This window comes from Lynx canadensis, chromosome A2, assembly GCF_007474595.2.
Source record: "Lynx canadensis isolate LIC74 chromosome A2, mLynCan4.pri.v2, whole genome shotgun sequence".
Classification (NCBI taxonomy): Eukaryota; Metazoa; Chordata; class Mammalia; order Carnivora; family Felidae; genus Lynx; species Lynx canadensis.
Window position 1 is genome coordinate 1,809,632 of NC_044304.2, and position 27,847 is coordinate 1,837,478.

General features: G+C 46.5%; 1 protein-coding gene and 2 long non-coding RNA genes across 4 annotated transcripts in view; all 3 read left to right on the plus strand.

The window, feature by feature from the left end:
- The window catches only part of LOC115502573 (zinc finger protein 77-like), an 86,174-nt gene that overhangs the window by 28,758 nt on the left and 29,569 nt on the right, over window positions 1-27,847 (plus strand). The gene's annotated exons all lie outside the window — the stretch shown is intronic.
- Window positions 4,894-27,409, plus strand: LOC115502585. 2 transcript variants are annotated; one of them, XR_003965140.1, is made up of 3 exons: window positions 4,894-4,907; window positions 23,082-23,208; window positions 26,525-27,409. It is a non-coding gene; the product is annotated as an uncharacterized LOC115502585 (long non-coding RNA). The 2 variants fall into 2 exon arrangements; XR_003965135.2 differs by lacking the exon at window positions 4,894-4,907 and adding an exon at window positions 15,146-15,232.
- Window positions 18,731-22,861, plus strand: LOC115502597. The gene is made up of 3 exons (XR_003965144.1): window positions 18,731-18,741; window positions 19,519-19,521; window positions 22,466-22,861. It is a non-coding gene; the product is annotated as an uncharacterized LOC115502597 (long non-coding RNA).

Here is a 27,847-nt window from a genome sequence, read left to right on the forward strand (position 1 = left end):
TGGTAGGTGATCCAGTTGAAAGAAATGGTTAGTGTCCCCAGATTCCACTCTAGTGCCTCAGAGATAGAGCTGATAAAATGTGTTCAAGGGGTCATTTGATCTCCCTGGTTGGTTAATCTGATTACTACTGTCAAAGTTTAGAATTATGTCTCCTTTTAGAGGAAAGAAATTCTGTCATGATCCTGTTCTAAGAAATCTCTGCCTAATACGTGAATAGAGGAGGAAGAAAGGAGAAAAAGACGGTGAGTTTCTCGCAAATGTCCTGGACAAAAGGAATAGGCTCACAGACAGGAATTGTTCAGATTTTTTTTTAGACACCCCCCCCCCAAAAAAATACTGGAACTATATTAATCCTTCCAGGCAGGGGCTGCATTACAGCAGGGGTTTGGGGACCAAGAGTGTACTTCTGGTGTCAACAAGGACAGAGATTCATTCCCAATGTGCAGGTGGTTCCACAAGCTGATTAAGACGGACAGCTGGGAAGAGCCCCTGTGGTTCCCTGGAGTCCTGTCACTGGGAATGAGGAGGATATCAGAAAGACCAGGTGGAGGGATGCAGGTGGATGGAGTGCTACATTTGAAGAAGATTTTTTCCAAATCCTGGCTCTTTGTAATAATACCAGAAGCTACACTTTTTAAAATTTTTGTGTGGAGAGATTCATATGCTGTCAGTAAAAAGTGAGAATTTTCTTATTTATTTTTAAATTTATATCCAAGCTAGTTAGCATATAGTGCAATAATGGTTTCCGGAATAGAATCCAGTGATTCATCCCCTACACATAATACCCAGTGCTCATCCCAACAGGTGTCCTCCTTAATGCCCCTTGCCCATTTAGCCCATTCCCCCTCCCACAACCCCTCTCCAGCAACCCTCAGTTTGTTCTCTATATTTAAGAGTCTTTTATGTTTTTTCCCCCTCCCTCTTTTTATATTATTTTTGCTTCCCTTCCCCTATGTTCATCTGTTTAGTATCTTAAATTCCAGATATGAGTGAAGTCATACGATATTTCTCTTTCTCTGTCTGACTGATTTTGCTTAGCATAACAGCCTGTAGTTCCATCTATGTTGTTCCAAATGGCAGATTTCATTCTTTTTGACTGCTGAGTAATCTCCATTTTATGTATGTATGTATGTATGTATGTATGTATGATTATACGTGTGTGTATATGCACACACCACATCTTCTTTATCCATTCATCTGTTGATGGACACTTGGGCTCTTTCCATATTTTGGCTATTGTCGATAGCTCTGCTGTAAACATTGGGGTGAATATGTCCCTTGAAACAGCACACCTGTAGCCTTTGGATAAATACCTAGTATTGAAATTGCTGGGTTATAGGGTAGTTCTATTTTTAATTTTTTGAGGACCTCCATACTGTTTTCCAGAGTGGCTGCACCAGTGTGCATTCCCAACAGCAGTACAAAAGAGTTCCCCTTTCCCCACATCCTTGAAAACATCTGTTGTTGCCTGAGTTGTTAATGTTAGCCATTCTGACAGGTTTAAGGTGGTATCTCATTGTGGTTTTGATTTGTGTTTGTATTGATTTGATTTGTATTTCCGTGATGTTGAGCATTTTTTCATGCTCAACTTTGATAAGTTCTTTATAGATTTTGGATACTAACCTTTATCTGATATGTCATTTGAAAATGTCTTCTCCATTCCATTAGTTATCTTTTAGTTTTTGCTGATTGTTTCTAAGTTTTATCTTGATGAGGTCCCAATAGTTCATTTTTGGTTTAGTTTCCCTTGCTTCGGAGACATATTGACTAAGAAATTGCTGGTGGTTGAAGTCAAAGAGGTTTTTGCCTCATTTTCCTCCTCAAGGATTTTGATGGCTTCCTGTCTTACATTTAGGTCTTTCATCCATGTTGAGTTTATTTTTGTGTCTGGTGTAAGAAAAGTGGTCCAGGTTCATTTTACTGCATGTCGCTGCCCAGTTTTCCCAGCACCACTTGCTGAAGAGACTGTCTTTATTCCATTGGATATTCTTTCCTGCTTTGTCAAAGATTAGTTGGCCATATGTTTGTGGGTCCATTTCTGGGTTCTCTACTCTGTTCCATTGATCTGAGTGTCTGTTCTTGTGCCAGTACCATACTGTCTTGATGATTACAGCTTTGTAGTATAGCTTGAAGTCTGGGATTGTGATGCCTCCTGCTTTGGTTTTCTTTTTCAGGATTGCTTTGGCTATTTGGGGTCTTTTCTGGTTCCATGCAAAGTTTAGGATTGTTTGTTCTAGCTCTGTGAAGAATGCTGGTGTTATTTTGATAGGGATTGCATTGAATATGTAGATTGCTTTGGGTAGTATCAGCATTTTAACAATATTTGTTCTGTCCATGAGCATGGAATATTTTTCCATTTTTTGTGTCTTCTTCAATTTCTTTCATAAGTTTCTAAAGTTTTCAGTGTATAGATTTTTCACCTCTTTGATTAGGTTTATTCCTAGGTATTTTATGTGTTTTTGGTGCAATTTTAAATTGAGATCAATTCCTTGATTTCTCTTTCTGTTACTTCATCATTGGTGTATAGAAATGCAACTGATTTCTGTGCATTGACTTTATATCCTGCGCCTTTGCTGAATTCATGGATCAGTTCTAGCACTTTTTTGGTGGAATCTTTTGGGTTTTCCATATAGAGAATCATATCATCTGCAAAGAGTGAAAGTATGTCTTCCTCCTGGCCGATTTGGATGACTTTTGTTCCTTTGTGTCGTCTGATTGCTGAGGCTAGGACTTCCAATCCTATATTGAATAACAGTGGCGGGAGTGGACATCCCTGTCGTGTTCCTGACCTTAGGGGGAAAGCTCTCAGTTTTTCCCCATTGAGGATCATATTATCAGTTGTTCTTTCGTATATGGCCTTTATGGTCTTGAGGTATGATCCTTCTATCCCTGCTTTCTTGAGGGTTTTTATCAGGAAAGGATGCTGTATTTTGTCAGTGCTTTCTCTGCATTTGTTGAGAGGATCATGTAGTTCTTGTCCTTTCTTTTATTAATGTGATGTACCGCATTGATTTGTGGATATCGAACCAGCCCTGCATTCCAGGTATAAATCCCACTTGATCATGGTGAATAATTCTTTTAATGTATCGTTGGATCCATTTGGCTAGTATCTTGTTGAGAATTTTTGCATCCGTGTTCATCAGTGAAATTAGTCTGTAGCTTTCCTTTTAGGGGGTCTTGTCTGGTTCTGGAATGAAGGTAATGCTGGCCTCATAGAATGAGTTTGGAAGTTTTCCTTCCATTTCTGTTTTTTGGAACAGCTTCAACAGAATAGGTGTTAACTCTTTAAATGTTTAGTAGAGTTCCCCTGAAAAGCCATCTGGCCCAGGACTCTGTTTTTTTTGGAAGAATTTTTTTTTTTTTTTTAGTGTTTGTTTATTTTTGAGAGAGAGAGAGAGAGAGAGAGAGAGATGAGTGGGGGAGGGGCAGAGAAAGAGAGGGAGACACAGAATCTGAAACAGGTTCCAGGTTCTTAGCTGTCAGCACAGAGCGCAACACAGGGTTTGAACTCGGGAATGGTGAGATCATGACCTAGGCCGAAGTCAGATGCTTAACCAACTGAGCCACCCAGGTGCTCCTAGAGATTTTTGATTATTAATTCAATTTCTTTACTGGTTTTGGGTCTGTTCAAATTTTCTATTTCTTCCTGTTTCAGTTTTGGTAGTTATATGTTTCTAGGAATTTGTACATTTCTCCCAGATTGCCCATTTTATTGGCATCTAATTGCTCATAATATTCATTTATTACTGTTTGTATTTCTGCAGTGTTGGTTGTGATCTCTCTTTCATTTGTGTTTTTATTTATTTGGGTCTTTCCTTTTTCTTTATGATCAGTCTGGCTAGGGGTTTATCAATTTTGTTAATTCTTTCAAAGGACCAGCTCTGGTTGCATTGATCTGTTCTACTGTTTGTTTGCTTGCCTGTTTTATTTTTAATAGCATTGATTTCCACTATAATATTTATTATGTCCCATCTTCTGCTGGTTTTGAACTTTATTTGCTGTTCTTTTTCCAGCTCTTTAAGGTGTAAGGTTAGGTTGTGTATCTAAGACCCTTATTCCTTCTTTAGGAATGCCTGAATTGCTATATACTTCCCTTTTATGATCACCTTTGCTGCATCCCAGAGGTTTGGGGCTGTGGTATTATCATTTCCATTGACTTCCATGTACTTTTTAATTTCCTCTTTAACTTCATGGTTAGCCTATTCATTCTTTAGTAGTATGTTCTTTAGTTTCCAAGTATTTGTTGTCTTTCCATTTTTTTCTTGTAGTTGATTTCAAGTTTCATAGCTCTATGGTCTGAAATATGCATGGTATGATCTCAACCTTTTGTACATTTTGAGGGCTGATTTGTGTTCCATTATGTGATCTGTTCTGGAGAATGTTCCATGTGCACTTGAGAAGAATGTGTATTCTGCTGCTTTAGGATGAAAAGTTCTGAATATATCTGTTAAGTCCATCTGGTCCAGTGTGTCATTCAAAGCCATTGTTTCCTTGTTGAGTTTCTGCTTAGATGTTCTGTCCATTGTTGTAAATGGGGTGTTAAAGTCCCCTACTATTATGGTATTATCGTCAATGCGTTTCTTTATGTTGTGGTAAATTGATTTATATATTTGGTGTGCACCACGTTAGGGGCATAAATGTTCACAATTGTTAGATCTTGGTGGATGGACCCCCTAATTATGATATAATGCCTTTCTTAATCTCTTGTTACACTTTAATTTTAAAATCTAGATTGTCTGGGGCACCTGCGTGGCTCAGTAGGTTGGGCGTCCAACTTCAGCTCAGGTCATGATCTCACACTTCGTGAGTTCAAGCCCCGTGTCAGGCTCTGTGCTGGCAGCTCGGAGCCTGGAGCCTGCTTCCGATTCTGGCGCTCTCTCTTGCTACCCCTCCCAGACTTGTGCTCTGTCTCTCAAAAGTGAATAAATGTTAATAAATAAATAAATAAAATCCAGATTGTCTGATACAATTGTGGCTACTCCAGCTTTCTTTTGGCAACCTTTAGCATGATAGATGGTTCTCCACCCCCTTACTTTCAATCTGAAGGTGTCCTTTTAGGTCTAAAATGGGTCTCTTGTAAGCAGCATATAGATGGATCTTGTTTTCTTTATCCATTCTGTTTCGCTGTGTCTTTTGATTGGAACTTTTAGTCCATTGACATTTAGAGTGAGTACTGAAAGATAGGTATGTATTGCCATTGTATTGCCTGTAGAGTTGGAGTTTCTGATGGTGTTCTCTGGGCCTTTCTAGTCTTTGTTGCTTTTGGTGTTTTTGTTTTGTTTTGTCTTTTCTCCCTCAGAGAGTCCCTGTTAAAATTTCCTGCAGGGCTGGTTTAGTGGTCAGGAACTTTTTAGTTTTTGTTTCTCTGGGAAACTCTTTATGTTTCCTCTATTTTGAATAACAGCCTTGCTGGAGAAAGAATTCTTGACTGCGTATTTTTCTGATTCAGCACATTGAATATATCCTGCCACTTCTTTCTGGCCTGCCAGGTTTCTGTGGCTAGGTGTTTTGCGAACCTGATCTGTCTTTCCTTATAGGTTAAGGACTTTTTTTCCCTTGCTGCTTTCATAATTCTTCCTGTCTGTATATTTTGTTAATTTGACTATGATATGCCTTGTTGATGGTCAGTTTTTGTTGAATCTAATGGGAATTCTCTGTGCTTCCTGGATTTTGATGTCTGTCTTCTCCCAGGTTAGGAAAGTTTTCCACTATGATTTGCTCACACAAAACTTTGACCCCTTTTTCTTTCTCTTCTTCTTCTGGGATCTCTATGATTTGGATGTTACTCCTTTTTAATGAGTCACTGAGTTCTCTAATTCTTATATCGTGCTCTTTTGCCTTAGTTTCCCTCTTGTTTTTTGCTTCATTCTCCATGTTTGTCTTCTATATTGCTGATTTGCTGCTCTGCTTCATCCGTCCTTGCTGCTTTGGGAACCATTGAGATTGCATCTCAATTATAGCATTTTTAATTTTGTCCTGACTATATTTTACTTCTTTTATCTCCACAGAAAGGTATTCTATTTTTTTTTTCACCCCAAGCTAGTATTATTATCGTGGCTCTAAATTCTAGTTCAGACATCTTACTTATATCTGTGTTAAGTCCTCGGCTGTCATTTCTTCCTGTTCTTTCTTTTGGAGTGAATTCCTTGATTTTGTCATTGTAGAGGAAGAAAAATAATTAATAAATTAAAAATTAAATTAAAAATTAAAAGCAACACAAAAAAGTCAAACAAAGGAAGCTAGGTTCTAAGTGTGTTTTGATCTGGTTGTTGAAAGAAGCTTGATAGAATATAGGAAAAAAAGGAAAGAAAAAAAGAAAACTTTAAAAATTTTAAAAGGATGTATACAGTAAAATAAAATAAAATTAAGAAAGTAAAACAGACTAAAAATTTACAAAAAAATTAGAAAAATCTTTCTTCATAAAAATGGAAAGTAAAAATAATTTTTTTCTCTTTCTGTTCAAGAATAAGAAAAGAAAAAAATGAATAGATGGACCAGCAATCAGAATGAAATCCGAATGAAATTACATTGGTTTCCCTAGAAGTCAAACTATGAAGCATTTTATAGTCTGTACACTAAGCAGGCAGAGAGACTTGTGGTGATCCTCTAGGGCTTGGTTGGTGTGGTTGGACCGGGCTTGGTGTAATGGCTCTGTACTCCACTAGGTGGTGCTGCTTAGCTTACTGGGGGTGGATTGGTGTGTCACATGTATGAGTGTATGTGCATGCTCAGAAGAGGTGAAAATGGTGTCACCCAGCTTCCCAGTCTCTGGGATCAGAACTCTGCTCTCCCCGACTAGCAACCAAGCATCCCTCCTTTGTCTCCAGCTTCCATCCACTCACCGCTTCTACACTGTCCGCAACCAAGCCTTCAGCCTGCCAAGCAGCACCTCCCTCCCGAATTTTATCTCAGATGGGGCTGTGTTTCCAAATCCCTCACTTCTGAGGGCCCTGAGGCTTGAACCCGCTCTGACCCTCTGGGGAGGGTATCTTTGAGTAATGGCCGGGTGCCAGCCTACCCCCAGGAATGTTCACATGACTGTGCTGCTGCAGATGCTCAGAGACTGTGGCTGGTGCCAGTCCGCCCCAGAAAAATTTAGCATTATCATGTAGCAGCAGTGGTTCGGGGACTATGGTAAATCAAAACATACATCTGACGCCACGTTTCACTGCTCCCTCATGCCCCCTAATGTCCTTGTTCCAATGCCAGCAAACATGGCTGAAATATGGGGTCTGCTGAGATCTTTGCCTGTGAGGAAGCTGCATGGCCTCTACCATATATCCTCCTGGCAGGGGACCTGCCTTTCCCCATATGGTCCGAGGACCCCCAGGACCTGAGAACAAAGGAGAGGATGCTCTTTTATAGGCAAAGGAGGAGTAGGGAGAGGGGAGGAGCTCTTATACAGAAAAAGTCCATTTGGGCAAACTGCGGTTTGAAGATGGTGGCTTCTCATTGACTGAGCTGTCACCATCTCTCATTGGTGGAGCTGTGACGGTGGAGCCGTCTCATTGGGGTGTGACAGCCTCTCACTGGCTAGACTGTTGCTGGGCAGGGGAAAGTTTTCTCAATGGGGTAAGGGCAGTAAGGTCTTTTCCTGTTGAGTCTGCAGGTGGCCAGGGGTTGAACAAGGAGCATCTCCGGCTGGCCTCCTGCCTTTATTTTATTTCCCTTTTGTGTTCTCACAAAACTTACACCTTTTGACGTTTTACTTTCTGCTGTGATTTTCTTTAACTCCTTTACAACTACCACTTTTTATTTATAAAAATGACGTCACTCCTAATCTTGAAAACCTCAATATTGCTTATGAAATGGTCTTTGACAAACAACACCAGGAGTCTTGGCCTTGCAGGTTAGGATTGTGGGATGGGGAGTCAGACACACATCTTCCCTACTTGTCTGTCAACAACTAGAAGAGTGTCGTTGGTGAGGTGAGTCTTAGTTGTGGTGGGTGTGAGTTCTTACACGGAGCTCCAGGCATAACTGCGTTGAGGACACTATTAATTTCTGGAAATGCTGTTCCCAATGTGTGTTTTCCAAATAGCTCTTTGATGTTTACATGAAAATCAATATCAGAATGGAAACATGTCCTTATTTCCTTACTTGTTCTTACTAGGAATAGTGCTATTTGTGTTCAACAGGAGGTTTCTTCCTGTGATGGGTGGGTAATTGGTTGGTAATGTTTCACCCATCGATGTATCCTTGTATTAATTCCAGTGGAGGAAAAATGGGCCATGCCTTTCTCTTTTCCTTCAAACCATTGATACTTCTGTTGATCTGCCTCCAATTGACATAAATCAGTTTCTATTGCTGTGTCACATGGCCTCCAGGGATGCTTCTCTGGCCCCGGGCATGGTCGTAGTCCAGTTGTATTTCAGGTTGGGTTTCATGTCTGAGATGGTGTGTAAGGGGAGCCGCAGTCCCACTGGGATGTGGGGAAGGAAACAGTAAAGGAAATGTACAGGAATGTGGTAGCATAAATGGAAAATAGAGATACCTGTACACTGTGCAGTCTGCAGAGAGGAATGCTTATGTCTTATCATTCCAACCAGGGTCAGAATGGGCTTTCCTGTCTACTGTCCTCAGTTCACCAAAATGACCTTGTCATGGGATGACAACACACTGACCTAACAACATGGAAAGTGTGGATCACAACAACATTGCAATTTCTGCACTGGCGGGAAAGAGTCCATATGTGACATTTGATGTGGGATTCTTGCTTGTTCATAGAAAAACCATGAAATCCCTGATTTTAAACATTGTCTAAAAAGAGTTCACAATTGCAAATACTCAGAGGATGTTTTCTTTGTGAATTTATGTTCCTTTTCTTTGCAGTGCCCTTCTGATTCTGAGTCTGCAGTTTTTCAGGACAACCACTGAGTACATGTTTAGAGGCCTTGAAGGTGCACCTGTTCTGTGGCCATTAAAGGTTGGCCAGTCTTGGCAATGACAGGAGGGGGCACAGGAAGGCCCAGGACAACAGACAACCTTATCCTCAGGTCTGAGATGGACAGTCAGTGCGTAGAGATGGGGTGACTGTGGGAGGCACCAAGGGAACGAGCCTAAATGGGCAGCTGGGAAGCAGTGAGCGTGAGGACATGTGGGCAAGTGTCTGCAGTGCCTGGGTCAACATGGAATATAATTGTGTGCTTTGAGCAAACATTGCTTTGCTTTGAGCCGGCTGTGTGGCACATAAGAGGGGGCTCAACTTTTAGCACCTGATACCGAGTATAGAGTCTGGGAAAGAAAGGATAAATTTGAATCATAATCCTGAGTTGTTTGTTTTGTTGTTGTTGTTCCTATGCTTGGTGCCCTCTAAAAATTCACCTAGATTTATAGGCCTCAGTTAACTCATACAAGGAGAGGGGAAAAAAAGTATGGGATTTGAGCAACTAGATTTATATGTGCTGACAGGGTTCCCTTAAGGAGGACGTTTAACACACTGCCGGATATGAGTAAGCAGCACGTCCGTGTTCACACAGTCGGTGAGAATGGCAGTCATAGCCTCAGACACGGAAGCCGGCCCGGCGCTCGGTACTGGGCTGTGACATTCACGGAGCAGAAACCATTTCACCCGCCTGTCCTCGGACGAGGCACTCCCTTGTCTGTGACGCGTCAAGGCACATGAAGACCACGATACGGTCATGTGTGTAAAGAGGCTAAAAAATTGAGTCCAGTCCATACAGCTCCCCACATATTCCCTGCTCCTCGCTGATGTGTCTGCTGCCTCTTTTCTTTTTTTAAAATTTTTTAAAATGTTTATTTTATTTTTTGAGAGAGAGAGACAGAGCATGAGCAGGGGAGGGGCAGAGAGGGAGGGAGACACAGAATCCGAAGCAGGCTCCAGGCTCTGAGCTGTCAGCACAGAGCCCGACGCGGGGCTCGAACTCACAAACTGGGAGATCATGACCTAGGACGCTTAACCGACTGAGCCCCCCAGGCGCCCCGTGCTGCCTCTTTATTCATAGTTTGAGCTGCACCGCATCCCCCCTGCTTTCTAGACAAGAAGCGTGAAGATCTCCAATCACAAACTTACCTGTACCTCCTGACAGCATCTAGTCCAGAATAAGGGAGCCCTTCCCACACGCCCCCATCATCTGTCACACGTCTGCATGCGTCATGTCAGAACACGTCCTCACGCGGTACATGTCACAGTGTGTCCCTCACACCGACACCTCCGCCCACCTTCATGAGTTGTGGTCATCCAATGTCCCGATCCACTGTGATCCTCTCTGCCGACAGGTGTGGTCCTGGTGGTCTTTGAGTGGAGGGCATTGATGAAGTCATCGCCTTAGTCTTAGTAATGTGTTACAATCACGGTAATGACAAAGATCGTAAGTATATAAGAATTTAAAATATCGACCCAAAAGAAAAAATCCCTAAAATCCTGTGCAGCTGGTACCATGACGAAGAATGCATGAAAATATTAACCAAGAATTGTCTTAAATGAGAAATAGCAAGGCTGACTTGACACTACATAAGTGCAAAGGGATATTTTGATAAAATCTCTCAGCCAATGAAAAGTTAAAGAGAATTACATTCGTTAGTATACAGGTGGTTTTTAAAAATGATTGACAAGTTTTCTTCCGGGCAACATGCATACAAACTTGTGTTTGACGAAACAAATGCACGCAGTTTTTAATCACAATATAAAACGTGAACACTTGCTGAATTCTTGGCTTCAACTCCCAAGTAAGAGAAATCTCCCACATCCCACCTGAGATATGCAGAAGGTGCTCGTTTCTCACACGGAAGGATAGAACAGTGCAGACACTCAACAGGGCAGTAGAGGGTCAGAGTCCCATGTGGTTTTTAGCTGCACCATTATATCTGTTGTCCTGGAATCAAGATGCCTGGTCTTCCACAATTACTGAGAGAATGGGTGCTTGCTCTACAAATGATATTTACACAAATACGGTAAGAAAAGGGGAGTCAAAGCATGAGAGAAATCCAAGAAACATGACTTTAAATCAGTGGCTCGGGGGGCGCCTGGGTGGCGCAGTCGGTTGAGCGTCCGACTTCAGCCAGGTCACGATCTCGCCGTCCGTGAGTTCGAGCCCCGCGTCGGGCTCTGGGCTGATGGCTCAGAGCCTGGAGCCTGTTTCCGACTCTGTGTCTCCCTCTCTCTCTGCCCCTTCCCCGTTCATGCTCTGTCTCTCTCTGTCCCAAAAATAAATAAACGTTGAAAAAAAAATTTAAATCAGTGGCTCGGGGGACACAGTGGGGCTGGGTGGAAAACCCAAAGCTGTGGCTTTCTGACCATGGAATCTGATCTGTATTTGGGGGGTCATAGAGACATGAGTGGAAGGCAAGACTGCTAAGAAAATAGGAGGGGAAAAGGTTAGTGTTTGGTTTGGTACATGCTTGATTGACAGGCTGCTAGTTAGAAATTTGGGCTGCAGGCTGTTGGCAAATAAGCCCCTATGCATTTGTCCATCTGTATGGTGACCCCAACACTAGACTAGGGCATCTTCACCTCTACTTTCAATACTCAGACCATCAGTGAGTTGTCACCTAGAACCACGAATATGGGGATTCTGGGAAAAGTGGCTGTTAGCCTTATCCACAATGAAATAATTCAGCAGAACCATAATTACCTACGTAATTTTATTGACCTTTCACAGTCGCATGGAAAAATGGAGTACAGTGAAGAGACAAAAAGAAAAGGTATATGGAGATTATATATTTTGTAAATATACATACAGTCTGAAATATATATGTACATACAGTCTGAAACATATATGTATATTTTAGAGGGATAGCTCTATATGTGGTTGGAAGGACTAGGAAAACAAAACAGTAACGTAATGATTTCACGTCACACTGGAAGTTGATACCTAAATTCATGACAAGGTATATGCAGTACAAACACACGCATACTCTGGGTTCAGTATTGTACCCCCACATTTCCTGTCTACGTGGAACCTCAAAATACAGCCTTATCTAGAAATAAGGTGTTTGCACATTTAAGGAAGATGAGGCCACACTGGATTAGGGTAGGTCTTGACCCAGTGATGGGTGTCCTTATAAAACGGGGAAATTGGGACACAGAGGCCTGCGCTGAAGACAGGGCTTGACCACGTGAGACAGAAGCAGGGATTGGCATGATGTGTCTACCCGCCAAGGAATGCAAAGGGTTGTGGGCAACCCCCAGAAGCTGGGAGGGAGGCCTGGGACAGATTGTTCTTCAGAGCCTCCAGAAGGAACCAGCCTTGCGGACAACTTGATCTCAGGCTTCCAGCCACCTCAATTTTCTGTCCACAAATATCTGTCCTCTCAGCCGCCCAGTGTGTAGCACTGTGTTACAGCAGCCCCAGGAGAAGAATGCATTCTGAAGGAGGGAAGGGACCTCAGATATCCAAGGGACAGCTGGAAGCCGCTGTGTCTACAGCAGAGTGAGAGGGGAAGAGGCACAGGAGATGTGAGAGGAGAGGATGGGGTGGGTCACATGTGCCACTCAGCCAAGAAGACTGACTTTGAGGGTGGGTGGTGTGGACCCTCAAGATGAACTGATAGGGCAGCCTCACTGGACCCATTACCATGACAACCGTCAGCAAGATGGTGATGTCTTCCAAGGTGGTGGATCACTCTGGGTGGATCATAGCAGTGGCAGTGATGTGGAGGTTGGAGTGCAGACAGAATTAGAGTTGGAGCCATGAGAATTTCGCGGTTTGCAGGTGGGCTGAGAGAGATTCCAGGAAATGTTCCCACGATGTCAATACTTCGCAAATAGTTGGATGGTTTTAGTAGAATTTCATCAATACTATAACCAAGTTTTTCTTGGAACTTCACAAATCCCACTTCAGAATTTTATACATAAGAACAATTGTTCGATCATGGACATGCTTTTCTATATAATGAGGTAGAGGGAATTACCCAAAAACGAGCAATCATCAAGAACTTGTATGTTGGAAGTATAATGCTGAAAGTATGGATGCATAGAAGTATTTTCACATAGGAATCAAAGATCATCACTTAAAACAGAAACACCTTCATGGCCTTGCACATTAGACAAGTGTCCAGGGACATGTGTGTTATCAGAGCATCTCAGTTCCAGGCCTAGGGAACAGCTGTGCTGAGAATCCCCAGCCCTGAAGGGGCCTGTCCTGGATAATTCGAGAGTGAAAGAAACTCAGGGAGAAATCTTCATGAACTCGCATTCAGTAAGGTTTCTTAACTGACAGGATAATCACAGGGAACACAAGAAAAAGTAGGTTAAATAAGGCTTCAGCAAGATGAAAATCTTTTGTGCATCAAAGGTCGATATCAAGAGATTGAAAGGACATAAAATGGGAGAACAACCTTGTAAATCACATCCATGATACGATTTTATCATTCAGAATACACAAAGAGGTCTTAAGTGAATAACAACAACGTGGCCCAGTCAGTGAGCAAAACCTTGAAGAGACATTTCTCTTAAGATGACGCACAAATGTCTAATAGACACATGAAACGATCCTCCCATCAGGACGATGCGAGTCAGAACCACGATGAGATGCCACTTCCCACTCACGAGGACGGCTAGGAGCCAGAATCCAGAAAAGAAGCGGCGGCCAGGATGTGGAGAAAGCGGAACCCTGTGCTTGGCTGGTGGGAGTGTCAGGGCAGCTGACGTGGAAAAAAGTGTGGTGGTTCCTCAAAAAGTGAAACACAGAACGGCACTGTGACCCAAGTGTTCCAGTCCTACATAAACTGAAACAGACACTCAGATGTGTGTACAGGAATGCCAGGTGCAAAACTGTGCAGACCCCGCAAAAGAGGGAAACGTCCCAAGGGTCCCCCAGTGCGTGGATGGATAAACAGGGTGTGGCATAGACACAGGACGGACGGTGATTCAGCCCCAGAGAGGAATGAAGGACAGACACATCATGCACGTGAACGTATTGTGACAATGTTATACCACGTGGAAGACACCAGCCACACCAGGCCACATGGTGTGAGTCACTTACGTTAAATAGGCAGAGTGGGCAAATCCGTAGACACACGAAGTATTTCAACAGTGCCCAGGAGGCATGCTTTCCTGGCTATTGTGGCCTTTAAATTTGTTTAGGAAAATGGAGATATTCACACCCCATAGGGCTCACACTTGTAAGAGTAAAACTCAGCGTTCTTTTTATTTTGTGTGTCCCCAGAGCTGTCCCACATCAACACACCACCTGAAGAAGGGTGTGGAGCTTTTACATTCCACATTCACAGGGACGGATTATAAAATGGATCTGCGTGACTTTCCTTGCAGAATGTAATGCACACCTGATCATTGCAATGTGTCACGTCTGGGGCTGTGCCTGGCTGGGGCCGCGGGGTCCACATCCCTTGGTGGCTGAGGCCTCAGGGCACTTTTGATTGACCTGAGGCCTGAGACGTGGAGGTTGGTTCAGAGGTCGGGGCCTCACGCTTTCAAAGGGCCAGGTTAAAACTCAAGGAGACCAATCATCCCTTAGGTGAGGCCACAGACCAGTGACCTTTCTTCTCTCTAATTTTTTTTTTTTTTAATGTTCTTTTATTTTTGAGAGACAGAGGCAGAGCACAAGCGGGGGGGCAGGAGGGGCAGAGAGAGAGGGAGTCACCGAATCTGAAGCAAGCTGCAGGCTCTGAGCCACCCAGGCACCCGGTCAGTGAGCTGTTCTTAAACACAGGGGACAAGTGCATCGTCACCCCGTGTCGACCACGAACACAGGGTCACCAGGCCATTCTGTTCTTTCGCGTCCCAATTCGACCCTGGACTAGGGAGTCTCCGCAGAGAAAGTGAGTCGGATTCCCTGAACAGAATAGGAGGAGGCAGGCTGCTCAGCTCGCCCCGAGCTCTTTCAGCTGAGAGCCCACCTCCTGGCGGGCGGATCGGACACGTGTGTACCGCCAGCCTGTCACTCAGGGGGGAAAAAGGCGGGACCTGGGGGTATCTGCCCAATTTTCGGCCACCCAGGACTACCCTCCAATCAGAACGGGAAGGGCCGAAGGCTGTCCTATCCACGGTGAGGAAGCGAGGTGGCTTGGTAACGTCCAATCCGGTTCTGGGGGATTATCTTCGGAACCCATCCAATCAGGTCGCAGGGACTGAAGGATCGCCCAATCAGGGCCCGGGACCTGTACACCACCCAATCAGGCCCGAGCGAGAGCCCGGTGGGTGTGGCTCTCCGCCGGGGCGGCTGGCGCAGTCGGATCCTGCGCTGCCACGGTTGCGGGTGTGCGGGGCGTAGGAGGACTTCCCGAGGGCGCGGAGCGGGGCCGCGAGATGGTGAGTGCGTGGGCCGGAGGGGCGGATGGGACCAGCCGGAACTAGGTGGAAGCGGCCGCGGCGGGGTGTCCTCATCCCCAGGGGTCCGCACCTGGGTCCTGGGCGGTTGGAACGGAGAAGGGAGGCTGGGGGAGGGCAGGGGGGAGGTCTGGGATTCGGGGAGCGTGTGCGACGACCTGACTAAGCAGGAGTTTGCGCTCCTCGGTGGAGGACAGGTAGAGACTGTCCGGGTAAGTTGTCACATAAAGGAAGCTATTTGTAGCCATAAGGCGGTCTCAGGAAATAGCTTCTGAATCCGCGACTCCCTAGCGGGGACGGGGCGGTGGGGGTGGGGAGGAGCTCTGTTGGGGGCAGTCTAGGCGGGCGTGAGGTCCCTCGGACCGAGCTGGAAGACGTGCCCAGAAAGCACGCGTGCAGTGTGACGGTCACGGAGCCGGAGCTGCTCCCGGGGGCTGAGACTTGGACGTTAGAATCCAGCGGAGGTAAGTGTGGGACGTGGGGCCGGGGCTGAGCGCGCGCTGAGGGAGCAGGTGCACGCGCATGGGGGCCTGGGCTGCGATCTCGGGTAAGAAATGCAGGGTTTTCTCACTTTGGAAACGGCGCGGAGAGTTTCACGGGTTTGGCTGTTTCCTGGCCTGGTGCAGACTGTCAGTCTTTGCTTCCACGCTGTTCCCTTCAAGTCGTAAATGGCTGAGATTGCTTTTCTGTTTTTCCATTTCTTTGTGATTGTGACCCGGACCAGGAAGTTCTGCAAGGGGTGTGCTGGGCAATTAGAGCCGGAGAGGCGTAGATCACGGAATGGAGCGGGGGTCCTAAAACGATTGCTTTTCTGGGCGCCCCCTAAACCCGCTGAGCTTACAGGGGGGACCCACGGTGGACCTGTCACCCAACCAACCTGAGTTCTCTGCTTGGTGAGTCAGAAACTGCTCCACACTGAGCAGTCCCAGGAAGAAAACTTTATTAGCAGCAGATACGGAGATCAGTAGATCACAGGAAATAACTTCCAAAGCCCTGACTCCCCGGAGGGAGGGTGGATGGGCTCTTCTGGTTTAGGGCTGGGATGGGTATTTCCATGGGGAAGCCTCGTCACCCTGAGTGGGGCAGGCAGGAGGAGTGCTGGGGGTGGGCCTTAGGGCAGCAGGCCTGTCCCCAGTGTGTGTGTCATGTACAGGAGGCTTTGCTCCTTCTTGGGTAGAGACTTTAGTGTGATAATGAGGTAAAGGTAATTGCCGATCATTCCAGATGTCCCCCCCCCCCCCCCCCCCCGGTCCATCTGCACAGGCGGGAATCAGAAGCTCCTCAAACTGGTCGGGGAGGTTGGGGCCCTGGAGGTCTGGTGAGGGCAGGTCAGTCTGTTCCAGGGGCGGGTTCCTGTCCTTTGCCTGAGTTAAAAGGACAGCTGGAAAGGACAGCTTAGGGAAACGTGGGGCAAAGTTCGGTGAGTACAAGCTCGTCAGCTTGAGGTCTAGCTGGTGACAGACTTGGGAGATGACCTCAAATCTGCGCCTGGCTGAGGACAGTTTATTACAATCAGTTCCAACAGGGACCAGCTCCCATCTCAGGGACCCTCCAGTGAAAGAGAACGAGGCTTGGCTGTTCTGCAGGAGGGGGATGGGCAGGAAGGCCCAGTGTCAGGATCTGGTCCCTGCGGTGCAGGAAGGCCTCAGTGGCTCAGGTCCCCAGGGCCTCGTTCTTCAGCTCAGTGGATGCTCGGCGTGTGGGCCTCCCACACTTCAAGGGAGGACAGTGGCCTGGGTAAAGTTTGGGTGGGAAAGGGGCAGTGGTGGACAGGTGGTCAAACCAGTGTCAAATGAAGATTCCCAACTGAGTAAGGAGAGTCCTGCATTGAGGAGAATGATTACAAAGAGGGGCGAGGGGACTGTTGCACTAGGGGCAGGGTTTTGCAGGGGGACGGTGTCTGTGTGTGTGTGGGGGCTGTTGCATTGGAGACAAGGGCTGTGCAGGGGGGCGGGGGGCTGTTGTATTAGGAGCAAGAGATACATCCACAGAGAGGACACTGTGAGCGTAAGACCTGCGAGTGTCTCAAGAGTCGTGTAGAAGGGAGGAGAGGAGGAAAGAAACCAGGCATGAGCAGGTGTGGTGCTGACATGGAGGTTCCCTGAGGCCAGCCAGTCCCCCTGTCCCCAGGAGGGGCTTTGTGGTTCAGGATGAGGGCAAGCCCACATTCAGGGGTCTGGAGGAAGGAGAGAAGCCAAAGCAAAGTGGGACCAGCCAGCATTTTGTGCCCCTTGGTCACGGGGACAAGCAGCTGAGCTGATCACAGATGAGGCACAAAGTGTGGGTGTGGGGGGTCTGCGCGTGGCCCTGTCGTGGGTGAACCAGGGGGACTTCCTGTGAGTCTTCTCCTGGTCTGACGGGGGAGGGGCCCTCGTGCAGCCTGCTGTTTTCCAGACCCCGACAGGGTGGGGGAGGGGGTGCCTTTCCCTTCCACTGAGGTTTTCCTGGGAGCACAGGGCTCAGGTAGGCGTCTCCATGTCACCTGTCACCTGTGAGCAGGACCTTTCACCCTGTCCAGCTCAGTACTGATGGCTCTGTCCTCCACCAGCCTCGCGTTGAGCAGGTGTAAAATGCCCGAGTTCTTTCTGCCTCCTTTCTTCCCCTTCTGGGCAGAGGGTGGTAAATGTGTCAGGTCGTTCCTGTCCCTGCTGACTCGGGTTACTGGGGGCTTTATCCAGAGAGCGTCCCCTGGGGAAAAGTGTCTCAGGACAGAACTGTCCTTCTCCATGAGGGTTGGGGGCTCCACGCCTTCATGCAGGTGGGTGGAGTCATGCATCAGAGGATTCATCCAAATGCTGGTGACGATTCCATGCAGGGTCCAGAGCTGGAAAACTGTCTTCCTGATCTGTCCCCTGAGAATTGCCGGTGTCAGAGACGCACACAAATTCTGTGAACTGAGACGGGTTCAATTCTAACGGTACCAGGTCCCTGTTCTCTGAAAGGGATAAACAGCTTCCATTCTTGTGAAACCACACAGGGGCCCTAGAGCCGCCCCTCCCACTGTGGCCTTGACCTCAGGGTGGAAGCCGTGATGCTGCACCTGGTTGTCCACACAGCAGCTTGGGGTCCCCGTGTCATTCGGATGACCCGGGTTGCTGGAAGCTGGGGCCTCCTCTGGGCTGGGGACCGGCCACCCCCAAAGCTGGGCCTGGTGGGAGGCGAGGGAAGGTGCGGTGGGGTCTTGCTCACCTGCAGGTGGCCTCCAGCCCCCGGGATCAGTGGGGACCAGTGGGGAAGGGGCTGGGGCCGCCCCTGGGGTGTCTCCCGAGGACCGGTGTTGGCATCGTCCAAGGGGTTGTGGGGTTAAGTGGGATCTGTGGAAACAGGAAGTCTGTGCAGGTCAGACTGAGGGAAGGCTCCTCGGGGTCAAGTGCCGTTGGAAGGGTCATGAACACAGAGCATGTAGGGTTCAGATCCTAAACTGGGAGGGTTTCCCCTCTGGTGAGAATTGTGGCCCCAGAGGAGGAGGTGCAGGGCATGTGGAGCTCAGAGTTCAGTCCCCAGGGGTCTCTGGTCCCCTCCTTCCATCCCAGAGGACCGGTGTCAGCAGGGAGAGCTTGGCGCTCATGGGGGGACTGGGTGTCACCCTCTGCACTGGGGTGTCATGTGTGGTGTGGGCGCCGTGGGTGACCAATCTGAGCGGCTCCTGCTCTGGTGCTCGGCCCGTTGTTCCTGGAGAGGCTCTCGCTGCCCTGGGAATCCAGTGTGGGTGACACTTAGGACTTTTGTCCCTTGGCCATACCTCTTTGTGCTGGCAGCTTTCCGTGTCGTCACCCCCCAGCAGGCGTCACTCGACCTGATCTCTGTTGCGGTGCGAGAGGGGAATGTCAGCAGTGCCATCATGATGTGTGGCTGCCCAGGGCTCGTCTGTGTCTCTCGGGCAGGTGCTTGCGGCTCAGTGTGTCCGGTGAAGCCCTCCGTCCCGGGATGGTGGGGCGTGGGGTCTCCAGTTCATGTTTTCCTTTTGTGGGCTTTGCTGCTGCCGGCAGTGTGGTCTTGTCTCCAGGGTAAGTGCCTCGTAAGTCCTTCTGCGCTGGGGGGACATTGCATGTTGTAGCTTGTAAGTTACACGTTAGCAGGAAACGGGGTGCGGAGTGTGAACCACGTGTCGGTTTTGGGTCCCGTCACTTGCGACTTCATGGCGTCCAGCTCGAGTGTGTGACACGGTGTCTCCTGGACTCCTGGACGTCACACGTTGGTTTATCTGATTCCTCCAGGGCTGAGCATTTCTCACGTGTGGGTTCCCTCTTCCGTGGAAGCGTTTCCAGCGTGTTGTCTCCTGTATCTCACGTGTCTGCTTCCTGATGGTCTGTTTCCTTCACGTCCTGGACATGTGTCTGTTTCATTTCTGCCTGCTGTGTTTTCTCCACGTCAGGGTGTATCCTTTCTCTGGGTTGTCTGCGTGGATGCACCCTTCGCGTTGTCAGTAGACTTGTCCTTCCCCGTCTCTTCCTGTGCAGACAACCGTCTTTTGTTCTGTGGGAAAACTCCTCCATCGCTCAGGTCTGATCACACGTGCTGGAACTTTCTGTCCGTGTGTTCCTCTTGTTTCCAGTTAAATCCACCAGACTCGGTTATTGTCCGTGAATCTGATGATCCCTTTTACCCTTTAGAAAACCAGTCTTCCCTGGCCCCACGTGTCCTGGTGTCCCTGTCTCTGCCACCGCCCTGCGGCACTTGCCGTGTGGACAGCCACTTGCCTAAATCAGGGGCGACTGATGTCTCCCCTTAACTATATCCTCATTATGGGAATCGATGGCAAGTGGGAGATACTTGTCCTGGGAGATAAGAGCATCCCCAAGTGCATCCTCCAGTCCAAGGTAGGGAATGTGATCCCATCCGTTATTCCCACAAGTCCGTATTAAGCGTATGGAGTGGGGTACGCTGTGGTTTAAGGAGCGATTTTGAGATCCCAGTCACACAGGATTGGTCAAGGTGAGAGTTGAGTCATGCAGTTGTTGGGGAGTCCTTCCCATTTTCCAGCTGATCACAAAATCCTGTGTCCATGGGGTCCTGTCATTATCCCTCTAGAGACACAAGCATGGAGATTGTGTCTACGTGAGCTGTATGGTGGGTTCTCTGAAGCTGACCTCAAGTTGTTCAGGATCGGTTTTCAGGACTTGAGGAAAACGGGCAGATTGGTTTTTAATGACTTTAACTCAAGAGAATGGACGATGGGAACCCTAGTTTGGAGAACTGTAGCCAGAAATTTGAGGAAACCAGACGAATTCAGGACCTAGTCTGGTTTCTAAGAAATAGTATCAAAGTCTAATACCTACAAAAATGTGTTACTGAAACATAATTTTTTTCTCTCTGCATTCACTCTTATTTCCAGAGATAGCCAAATCAAGAACAATTCATTTGTAAAACAAGTCCAGTTTTAACAAAATGGCCTACTTACTTACAAAAGTTCAGCAAGAACAGTGATTGCCCATTTCAGGGTTTGTTTGTTTTTTTCTTTCTTTCTTTTTGAGAGCTTGGTTTGCTTAAAAATTTTATAAGGAATTTCTAGATTGAACTTTTAATAGCCCCTTGAGGCCAGAAGACAAGTCAAATATTTTCTTTCTTTTTATATATATACATTAAAAAAAATTTTTTTTTTAATGTTTATTTTAGAGAGAGAGAGTGAGAACATGAGCAGGGGAGGAGCAGAGAGGGAGGGAAACAGAATCCGAAACAGGCTCCAGGCTCTGAGCTGTCAGCACAGAGCCCGATATGGGGCTTGAACCCACAAACCGTGTGATCGTGACCTGAGTCAAAGTCGGACGCTTAGCCGACTGAGCCACCCAGGTGCCCCTCAAATATTTTCATTAGACTTGTCTTCAAGTCCTGTAGATTTATGTGATTTCCTCTTCTCAAGGTCCCCAAACTATCCTGAGGTTTCCTGCACCTGCCTGGTGTTGACTTTCTTTACTCACCTGGTAAAGCTGCTGGAACTCTGTCAGCAAGGCATCAGGCCAGTATTTCCAGGAGCCTTGATTGGTTCCAGCACGTCTACCTTAATTCCTTCATGCTGTCTGCTTATTCTGAGTCTATGCAGGTCTCTGTCAAATCTAACATTCCAGTCAGAGCCTTAGTAAAATAACCAGTGTGTCCAATGGTGTCCTGTTACAAGGAGAATACATTCTCATTGAACTTATGCAAAAGGAGGGAGGGAGTCAGCACTCAGATGTGTAGGAATGTGTTTGCTTGTAGATCAAGATGGCAGCTGCATACATGGGAACTAAGGAGTTAAGGGGGGAATCTGACAGAAGCAAGGCTGCCAAGACTCAGCCAGCATCAGGAAAGGGTCCCAGCTGAGTCCTTCACATGTGCGGATTCACCACGGCCGAGATGCCATTGCCATATTTGCCACCCGTTGGGAATAGACCTTGGGAACAGAGTGGAGAGGAGAGGAAAGGGGTCATTCGCCCATACAGGCCCGAATGGTCTGACCTTGTTCACCCTCAGACCCATAGACCATACCAGGGACCCCTTGGATAGAGAACTTTGGCTGCCTGGTGAGGAGTATGGTTACACCTGCCAAAGGGAAAAAAGAAAGGAGAAGGAGTCAAGGATCCCCCCTGAAGGGCAAGAGGGGAAATCCCTCATCCTGTTGGGCAAGGGGTGCCCCATAGATGCCCCCTGGGACTTGGGATCCTCACCAAGGAGGAACCTCAGGTGGAGGTTGTCAGCTGCCCAGAGAACTCTAGAGTCAGTCCACCAAGGGAAACTCCCAGAAAATTCCTAGAAAATCCCAGGAGAGGCCCAGTATAGCAGAGGGTCCCTGTGAAGGCCATCAAATGTGGGGCGACCCGATCGAGGGAGGTCCGCAGCCCAGGGGGTGAGAGAATTCCCCCAAGGCAGAACAGAGGAGATGGGAGTTTACTGAATACCCTGCGAGGGAGCAGCGGGCAGGACGGCAAAGAAGAGACCATCTGCCGGGAGGTGGTGCTGGGGGCTACAGTTATGGGGTCACGAGGGAGCATGGGAACCTTTGGAATGCTCCCTGTGTGGGACCTGTGCCCGGTTGTAAGTCGCAGGGGTTAGTTAGGGCCTGTGGCCATTTCGAGGCAGGTCACTCAGGAGCCCGTGTGCATTCAGCTGTGTGCTCACTGTGCCCTTTGCTGTGTATCTTTCCATCGCTCAGGCCTGTTGCCTAAAAACGGTCCATACACTGTGATTCTTCCCCCAGTGTTAACGTGAGCGGTGGCTGTGTCCCCATCAATCCCTCAGGGACTCTTCCTTCTGGTGCCCTTTTCCTTGAATTCTGGGCCCTGGGTTAAATGTTGGAGCGGCCCTGCTGACTTCCACGTTTCTTAAGGCCCCAGACTCGTCTTACACATTAGGTGTGCCAGGCGCCCGGACCCTGGCCTGTGTCCGTGCCCAGAGCCCACCTAATCCGGGGAAAGGGTCGTGTCTGCCTCTGTCGGAAGAGAGGGGACTCCAGCAGGCTCCTTGCCCTTGTTCCTTCCAGGGCGAGAGCTGCTCCCATCAAGCAGCCCTGGAATCTGAGTGTCCACACCATCCTGACATTCTGGTTCCAGTTCTTGGAGCTGATGACACATAATCGTCTTTGAGCAAGCCAAACGTGTGTCCTCCGGTCTGTGTGTTGTCCGAGTGAATATTTCACTTTTCAGTCTGTACAGTACTGGTCTGCTCAGATCTGTCTCAGTGTAAATATCCCAGTAAATTGGGCGTGTGTAAGTCCATGTCAGCTGTTGTCCTCACCCTCTGTTGTGACTCAGGGGTCCTAGGAATGGAGTCAGCTCCCTGCCTGTCACCCTTTATTCTCCCACACACGTGGGTGCAGATGGCGCTTTGCAGCAATAGAGTGTGTGGTATGTTTCAGGCCTCTGTGGTCTTTGAGGATGTGGCTGTGAACTTCACCCCGGAAGAGTCGGCTTTGCTGGATTGACGTCAGAGGAAGCTCTACAGAGATGTGATGCTGGAGACCTGCAGGAACCTGTCCTCCGTGGGTAAGGATGGCTCCATACCTTCACTGGTCTCTTCAGGAGAAGGGAGAAAAGGTCAATATTTGCAAATCATATGAGACTGTACCTAGAATATCCTTAAGGCTTCACTAATTAGTATTAGAAGTAATAAATGAATTGGAAAAGTTGCAGAACACAAATTAATATTGTAAAATCTGTGCATTTCTATATTTACTACCCACGTAGCTGAGAAATTAAGGAAACATACCCATGTTCAATTAGTTCAAAGACAATAGAATACCATGTTAAAAGTAACCAAGGATGTTGAAACATCTTACTCTGGGAGGTATAAAACATTTAATGAAAGACATCGAAAGTGACATTGTCACGGATCGTATGGACTAATTTCTTTGAAAACTATACTATACTATACTATACTATAAAAAGCCCTCTACGTATTGAGTGCCATCTCTATCAATATACTAATAGCATTTTTCAAAGATCTAGAGCAAGAAATTCTAAATGTGGTATGGAAACAGAAAAGATTCCCAACAAACAAAGCCATTTTGAGAAAGCAAAAAACAGTCCTACATTTCAAACTCTAGTAAACAAAACCATATAGTCCTGGCAACAGAAGCAGATACAGAGCTCAAGGCAACAGAATAGAGTCCAGAAGTCAAGCCATGTTTATATGGCCAGATTATCTACAAAGAAGGAGCTGAGAATATACAGTGGGGAAAAGACTGTCTCTCCAGTAAGTGGTGTTGGGAAAATGAGACAGCTCCCTGCAAGATGAAATTGGAAAGTCTTCGTACCTCTTACCTGAAAGGAAACTCAGTATGGATTAAACACCTCAGGATAGGACTTGAACCCATACTTGTCTTAGGACAAAACAGAGGCGCTGAACTCATGGACATCAGTCTTAGCAATATTTTTGTGGAATTATCCCTTCAGGTAAGGGAAACAAAAGGGAAAGTAAAAAACGGGAACAGGGACATAACAGACATTTTCCCACCGAAAATACAGAGATGGGCACTTAACGCATGAAAAGCTGCTCAATGTCACTAATCATCAGGGAAATGCACATCACAACCACAATGAGCTGTCCCCTCACAGAAACCAGAATGGCTAGTATCAGAAAGATAAGAAATAACAAGTGATGTTGAAGGTGTGGAGAAAAAAAATCTCGTTGTTCGGATTTAAATTGGTGCAGCCACCTTGGAAAACAGTATGGAGTTTCCACAAAAAACTAAACACAAGTACCATATGTCCATAATTCTACTTCTGCGTGGGTAAACTTACAAAAAAAACTAACGTAAAAAGATATGTGCACTGTCACATTCCCTGTGGCATCAGTCACAATACTTAAGCTAGGGAAGCAACCCAGGAGTCCATCAACAGGTGAACGGATAGTGAAGATGTGGTGTCTACATACAAGAGGTATTACTCAGCCATTTGTGACAACACGGTTGGACCTACAGGATATTATTCCAAGTAAATAAGTCAAAAAGGCAAACGTTGTATTTTCCTCATGTGTGGAATCGAAACAGCACGATGGATGAACAAACAAACAACAAGAAATAGAAACAGACTTAAAACTATAGAGATTAAATTGGTGTTTGTGAGATTGGAAGGGGTTGGAGGAACAGGTGAAATAGGTAAAGGGGATTGAAAAGTACAGAGTTGGGTTTATTCAGTAAAGAGGTCATGGGAATGCAGAGTCCTGCACAGGGAATATGGGCAGTAACATTGTAGTAGTTTTGTTCAGTGACAGATGGTAATTCCAATTATCATGGTGAGGATTTTGTAATGACTGTAATTGTCCAAGCACTAGGCTGTACAATATTACAGACCAATAGATTTCCACTAAAAACGCCCCACACTTATCATCATTAATGAACCTGAAGACTAAAGTAAGAGCCCATCTTCCAGATTGCTTGTGGTCCTTCAAATCCTCCCTGGTGAGAGCTCTTCTCAGGGGCAGGACAGCAGCCACACACACACCATCTAATCTCCTAGTGGCAGCTGGGGCAGCGCAGACAGGCTCCACCGAGGGCCTCTGTGCCTTCAGAACAGACCAGTGTTCCTCTGGTTGACCAAGTTCTGGAGAAGGAAAAGCATTTGGACACAGCCATTAGAAAGGTGACTCAGCCTTTGCTTGAGAAGATGATGTCTGTCATTCACGTGGCTTCCCCGTTGGACTTTTTATCCATCCTCACCCTCGTGGTGAGCCTTTTGTGTTCCTCTTGTAGACGTAGGTGTGGACGTGTGTGTTTTGCCCAATTCCTTCCTACTTTGCTTGTCTGATACTTATCTCCACTTTATGTCTATTTTTTTTTTAAGATTATTTATTTACTTTGAGAGAAAGAGTGTGTGGAAGGAGCAGAGAGAGAATCCCAAGCAGGCCCCACACTGTCAGTGCAGAGCCCACACAGGGCTGGAGCTCGTGAACCATGAGGTCATGACTAGAGCTGAAGTCGGCTGCTTGACCCACAGTTTCCAATGGTCAGGCGCCCCAGTCTCCATCTGTTTGGAAGTATTTGTGAGTGAATGGGCCGCCATTATGTACCCTTTTCCTATTACTGCCAAAGTCCCAAATCACTAGGGTCTTCCGAATTTTTCTTTGGTCACGTGTCCATTCTTTCTGATGAACTTCATCTACATTTCAGGATCAGTGTATGAATAGAAATCAGCATATGGTCTGTGTTCTTACCTTACACACCAGGTCATTTCCAAAGAAATTAAATTAGGCTCCCAATTCTTGTAGTTTCTGCCAGTAAAGGTAAAACGTGTGGATCAAAGACTCTGTGGAACACTTTGCAGAATAGGCTATTGGGTGAAGAGGAAACAGTAATATTTACAGTAAACGATTCCTGTTCTGCTTTTGGAGAAAACCAGAAGTTTCATAGCGGTGGAGCTGAAACCCAAACCCAGGAAGGGTGTGTGAGGTGAGTGACAGTTGTACAGGAGGAATGTGTAGATCCGGAGAGATTGTGAGACTACCTTGAAATTTAGGAACAGCAATAACCCAGCTCAACAATCGTATAGTCAGATTTGCACAGGACAGTGTTTTTATAAATGCATTCTAGGTATTGACCATCTGAAAAACAATTCAGTTGGAAATAATGGTCAGGAAAAACTATATGTAAGAAACCCAGAAAGTTATGACTGTTATTAATGCCAAAGCATTAATCTCGTTCCACGTTGTAACCATACAGACAGTGCCACAAACGAACCCATTCATTGAAAATGGACATTATGTAGTCCAATAATAATTAACAAGCATCGATAGATCATTTGTTAATAAAGAGATCACTTATAATCATTATTCCCTGACAATGTGCCTTCCTATTTTGAACAGAAGTCTTTTGGTGGAGAGTGTCTGTGAACGTTCTGAATGAAGGAGATCAACGTAGAGAAACCCTGAACCCGATTACAAGTCTTACTGTGCATGAGGGGTGTCCTACTGCAGGCAAATCATGCACTAAGTGTAGAGAAGCCTTCGCAGATGGTTCCTTCCTAGAGAAGACGTGAACATCTCACCCAGGGCTCAAACGTAGTCCCTGTGAGGAATGTGGGCTGGGCTGTAGCTCCGTCTCGAGCCTCAGCACTCACGTGGATGTAGACCTTGTAGAGAGATCCTATGAAGGTCAGGATGCTGGGAGAGCGTCTGACACAAACGCGAAGTCTCAGTAGTGAAAAATCTCTAGAGTGCAAGAAATGTGGAAAAGCTTTCACTTGCGCGTCTTCCTTTTAGGGTCATGTGTCAGTTCACTGCGGACAGAAAGTCCATGAGTGTGACGTTTGTGGGAAAACCTTTATGTATCACTGCTACCTTACACGTTATGTGAGAAGTCACACTGGGGAGAGACTCCTATCAGTGTTAAGAGTGTGGGAGCGCCTTCAGGTATAAGTCAAGCCTGAGAAAACATGTGAGAACACACGCTCAGGAGAAACACTATGAACGACCACACTGTGGGAAAGCCTTCATTTGTCTCTCTTCCCTTCAGGGACACACGGGCAAGCACAGTGACGTGAAACCCTATGAACTTCACCGTGGAAAAGCCTTCAGGTATCCCAGGAATCTTTGAGCACAGACATGCGGTGGGAAAGCATTTATTCTCCCTTAAAATCTTATTTATTTTTCTTCTTTTCTCTTAAAATCTTAATTAAAATGTGAGCCAATACATTGGAGATGATCCTGAATGCACACAATTTTGGGCAAACTCCAGGTATAGAACTTGATGTATTTTGTTCATGAAAATTCAGGTGGGACAAAAATCTGTTCACTGTTGGGAATATGGCTTTGAGTTTCCAGGTGCCTCTTCCTTAATAGGGCTCCCACGTGTATGGGTTCCTAGTTCGTGTCACTGATATGAACACTGATGGTTTTAAGTGTCCTTCTTTGTCCTCTACATCTGTAGGATGTAGATGTTGTTATCTCAGACTTGAAGTAATCATATGGTTATATAAAAATATCTGTTTTCCATTACAATGTCTCTTGGACCCTGGGGTGATAAGAAAGTGTCTGTTGAGGGGAGGTGTACATGCAACTTTATATAATTTTAGAGAAAAATTTCATGAATTATACATTCCAGAATATGGCTACTATCTGATCATGACACCAGACTTGTCTTATTGAAAGTTCATTTCTATGGGGCGCCTGGGTGGCGCAGTCGGTTAA